The following is a 6,355-nucleotide window of genomic DNA, read 5'->3' on the forward strand; positions in this document are numbered from 1 at the left end:
TGACCAGGGATAGAATCCAGGCTCCCTGAACTGAGATCACAGAGTCCCAGCCACTGGACCACCAGGGCAGTCCCCTCCTTGTTTCTTTTTAACGCTCCTTGAAGCCAAAATACAGTCCAGACTGCAGGCACTGGTCCTGCGTGGTTGGCTGGTCACCAGACCGTCAGAACCAGCCGGGCGTTCAAAAGCACTGCGTGGTTTGTTCCTCTCCATCTTGTTTGGAGATTGTTTACAGCAATCATGATGCAGTGGACTGAGTCAGATTTTAACTGCTCACATGCCCCTCAAAAGCGGACTTTTTAAACAAGGCATTTGGCTGAGTCTGCTCAGCCTCGAGGACTGTATTTCAGTTGCTCTAAAGCTGGGGTGGCAGCCCTGAATTTGGACAGAAACTCTGCAGGCTCTGGGGCTGTTAGAGCATTTCAACACTTCCCTCTAAAAAGTTTCCAGGATCCAAATACAAAGATTCAGGGCAGTAGTTTTCAACCTCGACTCACCTTGGAGATACTTCGGAAGCTTAAAAAGTAACAGTGGCAGTGTTTGGGCCTCCCACCAGATCAGACTCTCTAGAGGAACCTGGGCAACCACCTGCCTTGTGGAGAAGAGCCATCTCAAGGGGCTCCATGGAAGTCTCCTGTGTTGACATCCTTTCCATGTGTATTTATTTTACGTACTTGTTTGGCTGCACCAGGTCTTAGTTGCGGCATTCAGGATCAAGTGCCCGACCAGGTGTTGAACCTGGGTGCCTGCACTGGGAGTGTAGAATCTTAGCCACTTGGATCATGAAAATTTCCCTCAGTATCCTCTTTGGAAATGCCTTTCTGCTTAAATAACAGCTAATCAACTCTCTGTTGCCCACAGTAACCACCTGGATCGATGTAGGGTATACATGGTAACCCCCATTTCACAGAGTAGGAACCCGAGGCTCAGAGAGGTGTGGCCCCTTGCTCAAGGTCATACCTCTTGGTAAAGTCTTTGGCAGTGAACAATCGCTCGCTTGATGATGCTGGAGCGGCTGGGGAGGGGAGGGGTTCGTGGTGTCAGCTGGTGCCCAGAACCCCATACACAAGAGGTGGGCTCTGCCGACCAGCGGAGAGGAGGCGATCTGACCTCAGAAGGACTCCTGAGCACGGGAGACTTTCCAAGCACAGGGTTGTGTGTCCAGAGTGCCTCTCTACCCTGCTCACTGTCGAGGAGCCCTGGGTCAGGGCCAGCCCCGCTTTGACCATTGCAGGCAGTAGGACGACACATGTTAGCACTATTCACGTGGGTGGTCCCCACCCCTAAGTTGAGTTTTGGTTTTTAGTTTTGGCTTTGGGGGCTTTTGGGGGGCTTTGGGGGCACGTTACATTCACATCTGTATTTGTATCAGGCAGAAGGGGGGCCTGGAAGGTGGTGCTCACTGCCAAGCAACCCGAGCCGCCCCATGACTCATCAGAGTGGAGGCCACTTCACCACAGGTGAGGAGTGGGCAGAGGTTGCCCTAGGGATGGTCCCCAAGCCTCCCATCGCAGCCCTCTGCACTTGGCGTCTAAATTAGGCTCACTCCTCCAGAAATCAGGGGTTGGGGCCCCAGAGGCCCAGGAGAGGCACAGAGGTGAGAGATCACAGGATGCTGCCCCTGGGGGTGCAATCTGGACCTCTCTTGTGTCCCTTCTGGGAGGCTGCGTGGCCTTGGTGCTTACGTGGGCTGTAGTTACAGTACAGTCTCTGCCCAGCAGCGGTGTCTGACGGTTTGTACAAATGAACATCTCTGCATTCCCACTGAATCAGAAGTTCTGCCCGTGGGGCTCAGTGCTCCATGCTTTAATGACCTCCAGGTAACTGCTGCACCTCAGGCCACTGGCTCAGGTGAAAGCCACTGGCTTGTGCAGCCCTCTGAAGTGGGCACTACAATGTATTCTGCTTTATTGCCGAGGTAAAGGAACCTCAGAAGGCTTGAGCCAGTTGCTCAAAATTACACAGTTATTAAGAGGGAATGAATTAGTAAAGGCAACTAAAGTAGTTCAGATTAAGTTCAGCTGTGAATAACAGAAATAAAACCCCAAAGACTCATAAATAGTTTATCAAACTAGTTTATTTTTTTCTTCATAGTCCAAACCACATGCTGGAGCTCCAGCCACAATCCAGGAAGCCAAAAGGAGGAAAGGGAGGAAGGTCATGCCCTTTGCCTTCGCGTATGACTTCAGCTTACATCCCATTGGCCGCAAATTAGTCAGTTGCTTCACCAGCAGAAAGAGAGGCCTTGGGAAATGAAGTCTGTGTTTCAAGTTACCACGCAGCACACAGGGAAGCCTGGGGTGCTACTGGTGTGGAAGAACATAGCTGCTGGGGGCAACCCAAGGGTGCAGCTGGAAATCAAAGCTGATAGTTTCACCATCTGATGCTATTTTGTTACATGATGCCTCTCTCCTCCCCTTTTGGAAATTATGCAAAGACCAAGACTTGAGCCTTGCTGTACCCCTCGCACCTAGAACAATGCATGGCTAGAAGCAGATTGGTCACTGAGTGTAGATTTTTTCAGGGGTCGCCATGCCGGGTCTTAGTTGTGGCATGTGAGATCTATTTCCCAGACTAGGGATCAAACCTGGGCCCCTTTCAATGGGAGAGTGGAGTCTTAGCCACTAGACTACCAGAGAAGTTCCCTGAATGTAAATTTTTATGAAGATTAAACTAAAGATCATGTATCTAGAAGATCTGTCTGCCTAGAGGCTTAGAATGTGGCTACCTGTTTAGCACTGAGTATCCTAGTTAAGCCCAGAGGCCCTGCCAAGTGTTATCTCAGACCAGAGTTCTGGCTGTGACCCTTCCCTCCATGCAAGGACTTGCAGCATCAGGGTTCCTGACCCAGATGTCAATACTGTAGATCAGGCCTGGAGAACCCTCCAGCCACAGCCCGGCACAGGGGATGAGAACTAGATAGGTGGAGACCTGTTCACGCCTGAAACTCTGGGAACAAAGGGTGTGACAGGGGTGTGTCCCTGTGGTGGGGGCGGTGTGTCACCTGTCCCCTTTCCCATTTGGGTTTCCTTTGCAGGTGCAGATTCCAGGGACCCCAGTGACCCTCCTTCAGCCCACAGGGTGCCCCCAGGTTCCCTGTGGGGTTGTTCCTTGTCCTGTGCTGCTAACTGGGTCAGAATGGGGAACCGAGGGCCGTCTGCATGGTCGCCTTCCCCATCCCACTCACGCAGCCTCAGAAACCCAGTTTCCCCTGAATCCCGACCCGGGGGCCAGACAGACAGGCCTCATTCAAACGCAAGCTGGGAGCAGAGGGCAGGCAGTGCTGCGCTGTTCCATTGTGACTGCCCCAATTACAGAAAAACACTAATTTCATGGGGGTTTTCAGAGCAAAGCAAATCTTTAGAAGGAACTGTCCTCATTTTTTCTCAACAGACAGGAAGCCTACAAGGGCTCATTTTATTTATTAGTCATGTAGATTCAGGTCAATCCCTGAATCTCCTTTGTCCAGCTGCCTCCTCCCATGGGTGCAGTGGGAGAGACAAAGGCGAGGTGTTTGTGGGGTGTCTGGGAGGTCCTCTATGAGCAGAAAGTGACCCAGCACCAAAGGGTCCCGGAGTGGCCTGCGCTCACTCCCCCGAGAGCCACTGTTGCACACCCAAGCCCGCTGGAGGCGGGGAGGGTGGGCTCCAGGAGCCAGAACCCCATCTTTGTTCTGTGTCCTCCCCGCATCTACTGCAGTGTTCGGCACTTAGTGCAGATAGTGATATGTTGGGGAGTTTGGGAGAAAGTGACTGCCTACCATGGTGACTCGTGAGTTCAGCATCACTGAAGTACCTGGAGCAGGTGTTGTGGAGGGACCCCTGGAGCCCCTAGAGGGCCAGGGACCTGCAGCAGGAGGTGCCAGAGCTCGGGAAGCTCACAGGCCAGCAGGAGGAGTGGCCAGTCTGCGGCAGCCTCACAGTGGCCCTGACCCGCAGGATCCAGCTGGAGTCACTGGTGTTAGAAACACAGTGGTGTGTCCAAGGGGTGAGTGTAGGTGGGCTGCCTGGAGGCACAGCTCCGCCCGGCTTTCCACCTCTGTCAGGTCCCCTCCTGGGCCTTTAGCGGGGGCCCCTCTCCTAGCAGGGCCTCCGCCTGGGCCTCAGGATGGACTGAGCCTGCCTCCCTGGCCAACTCTGAGCTCTCCTGGGTGCAGCTCAGGCGGTGGCTTGACCGCCAGGACTGTGCCTTCGTTTCAGGAGCCTTAAAACACTCCTGACATTTTCCCGGAGATTTTCTCTATCTCACTCTCAATAATGTAATTCTCATCACATCCCCGCATGAAACTGGCTCCCAGATGTTACCTAACTCAGGAAGCCTTGAGTATTTTTCTCAGGGAAGCTCTAAAGAGCAAATGGGAAAACCTGCCCAGCCAAAGCCAACAGGTGCCTATTAAATCTATTTACATTGAGACCCTTTTTCCCCCAATTCTCCTTTATTAGAAAAAAAATTTGGATTTAGAGAAGGAAGAAAATGTCTTGCAGGAGGGGTGCCAACTGCACTTTGTCTACAATGTTCTGCTCATTCCTGGCAGGCAGACTCCAGCTCAGTCTGAGAAGGGTCCAAACAGGAATTGGGATGCTTTGGGGAAACTCCCTCCAGAGACGTCCCTGGTGGTCCAGTGAGACTCTGTGCTTCCAGTGCAGGGGGTGTGGGTTCCATCCCTGGTCAGGGAACTAAGATTTCACATTAAGGTGTGGCAAAAATATATAAATAAAACTAATAAAATGAGCAAATGGCTTAAAACTATTAAAAAGACACACATCCAAAAACCTCTCTCCAAAAGCAGAAACCGACTCTCTCTCTCTCAGGGAACCACCCTGGGCCTGACCCCGTCAGCAGGATGATCCCTGAGGAACAGATGGAGAAGAAAAGGGCTTTTTAAATGACAGCAGCAACAACCTCCCCATGAGTGTCCTCGCAAGGCTGGACGTCAGAAGCCAGAGCACATTCCAACGTGGCCGGAAATGGAGAAAGAAGACTGAGGACTGGTAAGGGCCATCACGGGGTTGTGACCTGGCCTCTGGCCCTTGGCCCCATTCTCAGGCAAGTTAACAAAACCACCCTAGCTTTGCAGGGACCTCGCGAGAACCAAGGGTAGAGCGCAGATCAGGGCCATCACCCAAGGTTCCAGGAGACACCTTGCTGGTGAGGAAAGAGGATGCGGAAGTTCTGCCATGTGCCGGGAAACTGCGAAGGGCTTGGCCCTGAAGCAGATGGGGTGGGACCTTCTGGGAGTCAGCCTGCTAGTTCACCAGGTGTCCGGGGAGTTGGTGCTTTGTCCACAAAGATACAGACAAGGTCTGCTCTCTGGAGGGACACAGGGGCCCATGGGTCACTGTTCTGTACGTCTGTGGCCCAGAGTGTAGGTGGCCAGGCCCAACCAGGTTTAACACCTGCAAGGCCACAAGCCATCCCAGAAAGCAGGTCTGGCTGTCACTGTGTAGCCTGAGTGAGCCACGAAAGCTAACCTCGGGCTGGAAGAGGGGAGCCCAGGGCCCTGCTGACATGTGGTCCTGCTGCTGATACCTTGGGTTGATTCTATGGATAATAAAAGATTTCACAGAAGACCCCCAGGAACAGGCCTTAGAGACCGATTAGAAATAGGCCCCCAGGTGTTAATAGCAGTCACCATCCTTGCTATAAAGAGAGTGCCTGGACAATAAGCTTTTGATTGCCAATTCAGAGACATCCATCTCGAATAAACATACTGCCAGCTGTGTGACACAGTTACCAGCTACACAAGCAGATGAACAGCCAGGCCAAGCAGATGAACAGCCAGGCCACCTCACCCATCAAGTCTCCAGTCAGAAAGCCCTGGATGACCCAGATAACTGCCTGTTTGAGGGACCCCGTTTTTCCTTTCCGACACACCAACTCTTGTTCTTATGTTTTAAATTCATCAACAAAGAGTAAACCTACAAAATTTTAGGTACCCCACCCTCCACCCCAGTAAGGTAGAACCCCAGATCTGTGCCCCCTCTCTCTCTCCTATCTTGCTGGGTGGCCCTGGGTGTGCCATGTACCTTCCAGGACTTATTAGTAATAAAGCTTGTTTTTACAAAGTTCCCTGATGGTTATTGCTGAGGTGTGTCTTGTACTCATTATAAGAACCACTTGCCGGAGGAGTGGCGAGACTGGGAGCCCCCCGGGCCTTCAGGTAGGGAGGGAATGCAGCATCAGGGTCTTTTCCAATAAGTCGGCTCTCATATCAGGTGGCCAAACTATTGGGGCGTCAGCTTCAGCATCAATCCTTCAATGAATATTTAGGACTGATTTCCTTTACGATTGACTGGTTTGATCTCCTTGCAGTACAAAGGACACTCAAGAGTCTTCTCCAGCACCACAGTTTCAA

The sequence above is a fragment of the Oryx dammah genome, unplaced genomic scaffold, assembly GCF_014754425.2.
Source record: "Oryx dammah isolate SB20612 unplaced genomic scaffold, SCBI_Odam_1.1 HiC_scaffold_8, whole genome shotgun sequence".
Classification (NCBI taxonomy): Eukaryota; Metazoa; Chordata; class Mammalia; order Artiodactyla; family Bovidae; genus Oryx; species Oryx dammah.